The sequence below is a fragment of the Carlito syrichta genome, unplaced genomic scaffold, assembly GCF_000164805.1.
Source record: "Carlito syrichta isolate Samal-C Ts95f unplaced genomic scaffold, Tarsius_syrichta-2.0.1 Scaffold143234, whole genome shotgun sequence".
In the NCBI taxonomy this organism is placed as follows: domain Eukaryota; kingdom Metazoa; phylum Chordata; class Mammalia; order Primates; family Tarsiidae; genus Carlito; species Carlito syrichta.
In genome coordinates, this window is record NW_007087330.1 from 2,419 (window position 1) to 12,585 (window position 10,167).

Here is a 10,167-nt window from a genome sequence, read left to right on the forward strand (position 1 = left end):
CTACAGGCGCACGCTACCACGCCCGGCTGATTTTTTTGATTTATTGTAGAGATGAAGTCTCACCAAGTTGCCCAGGCAGGTCTCGAGCCCACAAGGCTCAGGCAATCCACTCACCTCGGCCTCCCAAAGCGTGGGATTACAGGCTGAGCCACCGAGCCTGGCAGGGCAAGATCTTCAAGTGAAATTCTCTTGCCACCACCTAGCTGCCTGCACCTGCCATTCAGGGAGATGGGGGTCATTAAAGGAAACTGAACATTGAAAAAAACAAATTAACTGAGTATGGTGAAGCACGCCTGTAGCTCCAATTACTTGGGAGACTGAGGTGGGAGGATCACTTGAGCCCAGGAACTTGAGGCTGCACTGAGCTATGATTGCACCACTGCACTCCAGCCTGGGAATAGAGTGAGAGACCTTGTCTCTTAAAAATAAATTAAAACTTCACGTCCATTGATTGAGGCAGAAGGATCGTTTGAGCCCAAGAGTATAAGGCTGCAGTGAGCTATGATCACACATCTGCACTCCAGCCTGGGTGACAGAACAAGACCTAAAAAAATAAAATAAATGGTACATCCTCTTTTTTTTTTTTTTTTGAGTCAGTCTCACTCTGTCGCCCAGGCTGGAGTGCAGGGGCATGCTCACGGCCACTGCAGCCTCGACCTGCTGGACTCAGGGAACCCTTCTGCCTCAGCCTCCCACGTAGCTGGATCTACAGGCATGCGCCACCATGCCCGGCTAATTTGTTGATATTTTTTGTAGAGACAAGGTCTTGCCATGTTGTCCAGGCTGGTCTTGAACTCCTGGACTCAAGCAACCCTCCTAGTTCAACCTCCTAGAGTGCGGGGATGACAGGTGTGGGCTGCCACACCCGACCTAAGTAGGTGCTATTATCATTCCAACTTTACCAGTAGAGGAGCCTGAGGTCACCAAGGGTCACTTAGGGTCCTTGGTGTCACTGCACTAGATCCAGGATGCCCCGTGTCCCCTCCGCCCCCCCAGGTCCAGGAAGAGAGGGCAGCTGGGGGACGGCTGTGTGCGGGCTTGGCTGCATGCTAGGCTGGGCTTGAGAAATGCAGGTTCCAGTGTCCGGCTCCCAAGCCACCGAGAGAGACTCGCTGGGGGCAGCTGGGAAGCTTCCCTTGGGTGACGCAGCTGTCCCTTCCGTCTATGGTCACCAAGGGCAGAATGTGAGCCCAGGTTCCCTGGCCCCAGACTCTGTGCTGTCAATTAGGATGGCACCTAGTGCAGAAACCAGCAGACGGACTCAGCGAGCACACGGGCCTCTTTGTCACAGCAGCCAGACACACCTTACCTTGCCCTCTGTGCCAGCCAGGGGGACACACAAGTCTCCCTGGTCCAGAGTCTGTGAGTGGGAGCCCCTCTGGGACGGGGCCATGCTGGCTGGCTCCCAGAGGCTTCTGAGGGGTTCTCTGAGGGCCGAGGCCCCTGATTTTCCTCGGGCTGTCTGATACTGAGGATCGGAGCGGACCCCATCCCACTGGGCTCAGCAGCAGAGGCGCCCGTGGTCTCACACGCCTCCTTCCCTCCAGACCATCGGCACAGAGGCCTGGGCATGCACGCCGCACCTGTGGAAAGCCAGCCTTCAGCCCGTGCATGGTGGCATCCTCGAGGTCCTGGATGGGTGAGGAAGGGGCAGCTATGTCACCCAAGGGAAGCTTCGTAGCCACCCCCGCTAAGTCCCTCCTGGTGACTTGGGAGCCGGGCCCTGGAACCTGCATTTCTCCAGCCCAGCCTAGCATGCAGCCAGGCCTGTGCACAGCCGTCCCCTCTGCCCTCTCCTCCTGTACCTGGGGAAAAGGAGGGGACATGGGGCATCCTGGCTCTAGAGCAGTGATGCCAAGGACCCCAAGACATCCACACAGGTAAGAGGAGAAGGGACCACGGCACCCCCCACGGAGAACTGAGGGCCCCAGAGAGAAAGGACCCAAGTGGGTGAGGAGGACTGGGACCCTTTCACTTGTCCCACTCAGGCTGGGGCCCAGAGCCCTCTGTTCTCTGCGGGTGAGGGACATTCCTGCGTCTGGTGACTTCATGGAGCCGGTGTCCAGGTGGGAGCCTGCTCCCTGGACACGGCAGGGTGGGAGGGGCCTGGGTCAGACCCAGCACCACTCTGCAGCCCGTACCCCCCTTCTCCTGTCAGGCACGTGCGCACACTGCCCCCTCCTCTGGGACAGTCCCACAGTTGACCACAGAGACCCAGGGTGCCCTTTGAGGGCCATCTCCCGCACACCCGCCCAGGGTCCTGTCCTCCCTGGCCCCTGCTTCTCCTGGGTGTCTGGGGTTGGAGAGCATCCTGCAGCACATGACAGTGGATTGCAGGAGAGGGTCTTGGTGACCTTGGCTGTGCAGGGTCAGGGGCTCCGTGTCAACAGACGGGGTCAGTCTGGGCCAGTGTGAGGGCGCGTGCGGTGCACCAGGCTGACCTGTGTGTTGGTGAGTGAGAGCCTCAGCCAGGCATGGTTGGCATACCCCTGTGGTTCCAGCTACTTGGGACTGTAGCTGGAACCACAGGCTCGCACCACCACATCTGGCCAATTTTTGGCTTTACTGTGGAGACGAGGTCTTGTTGAGTGGCCCAGGCTGGTCTTGAGGCCCTGGGCACAAGCAATCCTCCTGCCTCAGCCTCCCAAAGTGCTGGGATGACAGGCGTGAGCCACCACACCTGGCTGGGCCTCACCTTTCACCCTTCCTCTCTCCCCTTGGCCTCTGCAGTTTCCTTCCTGGTGTCTGTTCGCCACTGTCTCCGTCATTGTTTTAGCAGCAGTTGATATGTTGGCACTATAACGCCTCCCACCCCTGGCCATCCCTCCCTCTGTCACAGGGGCTGTGGCTGTGACACTGTCACCCGCGACGGAGCGAGGCTACAGCGACCTCCTCTGCCATAGAAGCAGCCATACAGTCACGTGTCGCCTGCTGGCAGGACATCCACAAGTCACAGGCAGGCTCCTGGAGGCCAAAGGAGCCCGAGCCTTGGACAGGCCAGGACGTGCTCAGGACAGTTGGGGGACATGTATTCCAACAGGTTGAAGGTGGACATTTGTGCTGGACCGGAGGGTGACGGGGAGCAGGCTTCGCCGGGCAAGAGAGAGAGCGTCTGGCTGCCTGTGAGCCTTTGTTCCTATTTTGGATTTTGAATCACCCCTTCCAGTGATGTGAGGCCATGCTCTGTGATACTTGGACACACGCCACATGTTTCCCTTTGGGGCAGCCTGAGTGGGAGGCACCTGGTCTCCCCACCCTGAGCCTCTCAGCTGCCCGGGCACCGCGAGGCAGCTCCGTCCCACCCCAGATCCTGGACGGCCAGCTGCCAAGTGGTTGCGGAAGACAGAGAGGTTGGAGACGCCACAGGGTCCCTCCATGCCAGCGTCATGCTCAGGAAGGAGGATTCTGGGTGGATATGATGTCTTTCAAGTTCTAAGTGGAAGAGGTAGCCAGGTATAGTGGTTCACGCCTGTCATCTCAGTACTTTGGGAGCCTGAGGCAGGAGAATCGCTTGAGCCCAGGAGTTTGAGACCAGCCTGGACAATATAGAAGCTCTCGTCTCTACAACAAATCAAAAAAATTAGCTGGGTGTAGTGGCGCCTGCCTGTAGTCCCAGCTACTTGAGAGGCAGAGGCGGGAGGATTGTTTAAGTCCAGGAGTTGGAGGCTGTAGTGAGTTGTGATCACACACTGCACTCCAGCCTGGGCGACAGAGTGAGACCCTGTCTCAAATAAACAAATTCACAGTGGAGGATAGCATCCAGGACCCTTGCTTACCAGCCCCGCCTACCACCCCCGATGAAGTCCACAGCCTCACATTCAGCTTCTGGAATCCCCCATCCAGTGTCAGGACTGCATGGTTCTGGGATTGTCCAGCGGTGGTGAAGTACTGGGACTTGTCCTTCCTGAATGGAAGGCGTGTCTGGCTGCTGTGACAAAGAGGCCCGTGTGCTCTCTGGGACAGGCTGCAGGCCTCGGCTCTGGGTGTCATCCCAATCGACAGCACAGATTCAGGGGTCGGGAAGCCTGGGATCAAACCCTGCCCTTGTGGCCTTAGAGAGGTCACTCCTCCTGTGTGGGCATCTAATCGGTCGAGTTGGAATAACAGTCCCTACCTGGGCTGGGCGCCGAGGCCCATGCCTGCCATCCTAGTACTCTGAAGGGACAAGTCACAATCAATAGTCACGGGCACACCGAGTGAGAGTCTGCCTCTAGAACATTCTGTAGGAGCCTTTGCGGCCCTCCACGGGTCGCCTGTCACCGGTAGGCCGGGCGCGGTGGCTCAAGTTTGTCATCCTGGCACTCTGGGAGGCCGAGGTGAGGGGACTGCCTGAGCGCACAGGTTCGAGGACAGCCTGGGCAACTTGGCGAGGCCTCATTTCTACAATGAATCAAAAACCAAAAACTAAGCTGGGTGTGGGAGCGCACGCCTGTAATTCTGGCTACTCGGAAGGCTGAGGCGGAAGGATCGCCGGAGCCCAGTGGGTGGACGCTGGGGTGGCCTTGAACGTGCCACTGCGCTCCAGCCTGGGCGAGGGAGTGAGACTCCGATGCAAAAAAAAAAATGTCGCTGACCAGTTCTCCTCAGGGAAGATGGGGGGCGGGGGTGGGGGTGTCAGTCGCCCTCTCCATGAGTTCCAGTTGCTCACAGGAGGTGCAACGGTGGAAGAATGTCCTCAGCATTGTGGAAGGAAGCGTCCCCTCCCTCTGGCCAGACATACCTTGAACCGCACACTCCCAATGGGGCACCCCAAAGCTATTGGCAGTTGCTTTATCTTTTTTTTTTTTTTTGAGTTGGAGTCTCACTCTGTCGCCCAGACTGGAGGGCAGTGGCCACTCTTGGCCAGCACAGCCTTGACCCGCCGGGCTCTGGTGATCCTTCCGCCTCAGCCTTCCAAGTAGCTGGAACTACAGGCATGCGCTACCACGCCCGGCTAATTTTTGGCTTATTGTAGAGATGAGGTCTCTCCAAGTTGCCCAGGCGGGTCTTGAACCCATGGGCTCAGGCAATCCACTTACCTCGGCCTCCCAAAGTGCCGGGATTACAGGCTGAGCCACCAAGCCCAGCCTGATTTTTTTTTTTTTTTTTTTTTGAGTTGGAGTCTTACTCTGTCACCAGACTGGAGTGCGGTGGCCGCTCCCGACCACTGCAGCCTTGACCTGCTGGGCTCTGTGATTCTTCCGCCTCAGCCTTCCAAGTAACCGGAACTATAGGCGTGTGCTACCACGCCCAGCTAATTTTGGCTTATTGTAGAGATGAGGTCTCACCAAGTTGCCCAGGCGGGTCTCGAACCCACGGGCTCAGGCAATCCACTCACCTCAGCCTCCCAAAGCGCTGGGATTACAGGCTGAGCCACCGAGCCCAGCTGCTTTATCTTTTTGAGTCGGGTTCTCACTCTGTGGTCCAGGCTGGAGCGCAGTGTGGCACAATCACGGTTCACCACAGCCTCGACTTCCTGGGCTCAGAAGATTGAATCCTTCTGCCTCAGCCTTCTGAGTAGCTGGGACTACAGGCCTGTGCCACCATACCCAGATAATGGTTTGATTTTTTTTTTTTGAGACAGAATCTCCCTCTGTCGCCCAGGCTGGAGTGCAGTGGCATGCTCACGGTCACCAATGCAGCCTTGACCTGCTGGGCTCAGGGGATCCTTCTGCCTCAGCTTTCCAAATAGCTAGAACTACAGGCGTGTGCCACAACTCTCTGTTAATTTTTATGATTTATTGTAGAGACGAGGTCTCACCAAATTGCCCAGGCTGATCTCGGACCCCTGGGCTCAGGCAATCTTCTCGCCTCTGCTTCCCAAAGTGGTAAGATTACAGGCACAAACCATCACGCCTGGGTCTGATTTTTTTTTGTAGAGACAAAGTCTCTCCATGTTACCTAGATTGGTCTCTAACTCTTGGGCTCAGGTGATCCTCCTGCCTCAGCCTCCTAATGCGCTGGGATAACAGGCATGAGTCACCGTGCCCGGCCAAACCTTAGCAGCTGCTTAGCCCGCTCTGTGCGATGGCAGGGGATGGAATCCCGCCCAGTGTCGCCGGGTTTGACACAGCTGTGGACGGTTCCTCTCTGACCCTTCCCTGAAGGCAGGTTTGGGCAGACGGGGTCCCCAGTGACCCTCCCGCTCCACCAGGCACTGCTGATGAGCAGGTGTACCCACTCCAACTGGGCCTCCTGGGGCCTTTCTCCTGGGCATTTGGACAAGGGCTAGAAGGGGAGCAGACGTGTCCGCGGCCACCGGAATCTGCGCCGGGCTCAGCCTCAGGCTTGTGGAGGGTGGAAGGACGTCAGTGCGAGTAGAAAGCTTGAGCCTGGAAGCTCAGACAGAGGGGGCCACCTATGCTGCAGGGCTCTGGGAGACCCTGCCCTCCTGCCAAGTCAACCTGGGGGGTTCTCCCTCCCCGCCCAGCCTGTCTATCCGGTGCTCTTCTCATTCTGTTCATCCCAGCCGACCAGCTCCCGTTTTCCCCACCACTGAGCCTCCAGCCTCACCACTGTCCTGGTCTTGGGTCTGTACTGCCTTAGTTCCGCCATCGGACAGTAATCTCTACCTTCTTCATTTATTTTTTAACTTAATTAATTTTTTTTTTGAGTCAGGGTCTCACTCTGTTTTCCAGTGCAGTGGCACGATCATGGCTCAAGACAGCCTCCACCTCCTGGGCTCAGGCGATCCTCCCGCCTCAGCCCTGAGTAGCTGGGACCACAGGCATGTGCCACCATGCCCGGCTAATTTTTTTATTTTTTGGTAGAGACAAGGTTGCCCAGGATGGTCTCAAACTCCTGAGCTCAAGCAGTCCTCAGGCCTTGGCCTCCCAAAGTGCTGGGATTACAGGTGCAAGCCATGAAGCCTGGCTACTTTTTAAAAATTTCTCACAGAGACAAGATCTTGGTATGGTACCCGGGTTGGTCTCGAACTCCTGACCTCAAGTAATCGTCCCACCGCTCAAAGTGACTCTCGAAGTGCTGGGATTACAGGCGCGAGCCACCGCACCCAGTCCCATTTTTTTTAAAAGAAGAGATGGAGTCCATTTCAAACTAGCCTCAAGGGGAAAAGCAGACATGCAGACATGGCTGAGCTCCAGGGACTGAGAGGAGCAGAGTGGGGCGGGTTTCAGGAACAACCGGGTCCGGAACCACCAGCAGCGTCCTTGGGACGCTGAACCCCACTCTCTGTCGGCCTCATTCCCTCATGGTGGACCGTCACATGGGACACGGCAAGACGCAGGACTGTCAGCCCCAGGATTGTGTCGCTTTGGGGACTGGAGACTTTGGGGTAGAGGAAGTCCCTTTGGCTCCTCTGGCCTGTTTACAAAACCCCCGCTAAGGGACAGGTCAGCCTGGGCTGGTCCCCGTAGCTGGGTGCAAGCACAGCACACTGTGATCAGCTGCCCCCCGCCCCCAAGGCCCACATCGTGGAGGGTTCTCAGAGGGCTGGTGGGAGGGTGCTGGCTGCCGTGCTTGGTCTGCAGTGTGACACCCGTCTCAGGGGCTGTGGTGGGGTAGACAGACTCCCGGGAAGCGGGTGGGGGAAGGAGGGCTCCGGACCCTCCTCTTCTGTGGCCCGGCCCAGCTCCTGCCCGTGGCCCGGCTTTGCGGAACTGCAGGCCTGTGTCCCTCTGCCTCCAGCCTCCTGTTCGCCCCTGTCTTCTCCCTGGAGCACTCGTCGCCTGCCGGGATTCATCCTGCCTGGGCTCGGGGATGGCCCTGGAGCATCCACAAATTCCAGAAGTGGACTCTGAATGAGAACCTGCCACTCTTCCTGGGGCTGGCACTGCCCACGGGGGCTGGAGGCCTGGGTTCCCAGAAGAGGTCGGCTTGTGGAGGGTGTGTCCCTGGTATGGTCTCTGGCTTGGAAGATCCCACGCTTGAGCTGGCTTCTGTCCCGTGGAGGCAGAGTCTTAAGAGAAGCCTTTCTTGACTGGAGGCAATGGTTCACGCCTATAATCCCAGCACTTTGGGAGGCCAAGGCAGGAGGATTTCATGAGCCAAGGAGTTCGAGACCAGCCTGGACAACGTGGCGAGACCTTGTCTTTACAAAAAATGCAAAAATTAGGCAGGCATGGTGGTGCACACCTGTAGTCCAAGCTCCTGAGGCGGCTGAGGCAGGAGGATCGCCTGAGCCCAGAAGGTGGAGGCTGTGGTGAGCTGGGATCACGCCACTGCACTCCAGCCTGGGTGACAGAGCGAGATTCTGCCTCAAAGAAAAAAAATCCCTTCCAGTAGCAATGATAAGCCCCTGTGTTGACATCTGCCATCCCCGGGTCTTAAGGTGGTTCCCTCAATTGCTAACTGAAGAACAGGGCCATGGAGGTCAGAGCCCCGGGGGGCAGAGCCCGCTCTGCCACGGAGGTGCGGGAGACGCCGGGATTACTCACAAGCCCCGCTGTCTCTCAGACAGGCCTGCGCAGACATCTTCAAATAAGCATCCTGGCGCGGCTCTCTCGGGTGTTGACACCCGGCTGGCTCTGTGGGCTGCGTGTCGCCCCCGGGCTGCCAGCGCCTTGCTCTAGCCACTGAGAGGACGCATTCCTGCTTCTCAATCAGCGCCTCTTCTGTCCCAAATCCCTCAGCACCTGCCACTTGAGACCCGAGGACAGGCCTGCCCAGACGCCTCAAGGACCCGCTCTTGGGGGTGAGGAGAGGGGAGGAATGGTTCCACTATCCTCAGCACTGCTTCCTGTCCTCACGGCATGGCTCTGGCCCGGGAGGCTCTGGGTGGACACCAGGGAGCAGAGCTGGGGCATTTCCGTGGAGGCAGGTGACGGGGATGGACCTTGAGCCGTCTCCTGCTGCCCGGGGGACCCACAGTCCTGCCAGGTAGGAACTGGCATCGAGACAGGTCTCATAAGTGCCAGGCTGGACGTGCCACTTGTGTTAATTCAGTAATGCCCTCTTGACAACAAGGTTATTTTGCAAAAAAATCTAAACCCGTGGGAAAGTTGAAAGAATCGTATAGCAAACTCTCAAATACCTTGTCGTTTTCTTCTCCTCCTTTTTTTTTTTTGAGTTGGAGTCTCACTCTGTCGCCCAGACTGGAGTGCAGTGGCCGCTCCGGGCCACCGCAGCCTTGACCTGCTGGGCTCCAGCGATCCTTCTGCCTCAGCCTTCCTAGTAGCTGGAACTACAAGCATGCAACACCATGCTTGGCTAATTTTTTAAAAATTTACTATAGAGATAAGGTCTTGCCAAGTTGCCCAGGCTGATCTTAAACCCTCAGGCTCAGGCTCTTCAGTTTTCTTTTCTTTTTCTTTTGAGTAGGAATCTCACTCTTGTTACCTCCAACTCCCAAAGTCATTTATGGGCATGAGCCACTGTGCCCAGCCTATTTTTTTTAATTTAATTTTATTTTTTTTGTAGAGACGAAGTCTCGGTTTGTTGCCCAAGTTGGTCTTGAACTCCGGGCTCAAGCGATCCTTCCACCTCAGCCTCCCAAAGTGCTGCAGGTGTGAGCCACCACGCCCAGCCCCTTTTTCACTGATAACTACTATTTTACTACATTTGTTTTATTCTCTGCCTTTTCCCCTACACGCACATGCATGCACACGCAGAGATGTAATTATTTCAGTATTATTTTTTGTGAGCCATTTGAGGATATGTTTCAGACATCAAAAGCCTTTGTCCCTCAGCATTTCAGCACGCAGCTCTTAAGAACAAGGACTTGGGAGGTTGAGGTGAGTGGATTGCCTGACCCCGCGGGTTCGAGACCCACCCGGGCAACTTGGCAAGACCTCATTTCTACAATAAATCAAAAATTAGCCGGGCGTGTTAGCGTGCGCCTGTAGTTCCAGCTACTCGGAAGGCTGAGGCGGAAGGATCGCTGGAGCCCAACGGTCAAGGCTGCGGTGACCAGGAGCTTTAAAAGCTTTAAAAAAGCTTTAGCACTCCTTGATGACTAGTTCCTGATTCAGTGGTTACTATGACAATTGTGAGTTAGAAGTGACTCCTCTCACCAGAATTAGGTGCTGTTCAGGATCTCATTTCCTGGCTAAGTCACCGAAGCCCAGAAAGGTCAAGTAACCTACCCAGGGCCACAGAGCAGTGAGATTCAGACTCAGGCCTGTCACGCAGGCCCGTCTCCATCTGCCTGCTGCACGCTCCCCTACCCCACTCCCCCTTCCTCTCTTCCCTCCCTAAATGCGAGGCTGAGGCTTGGTCACAGCCTCGCTG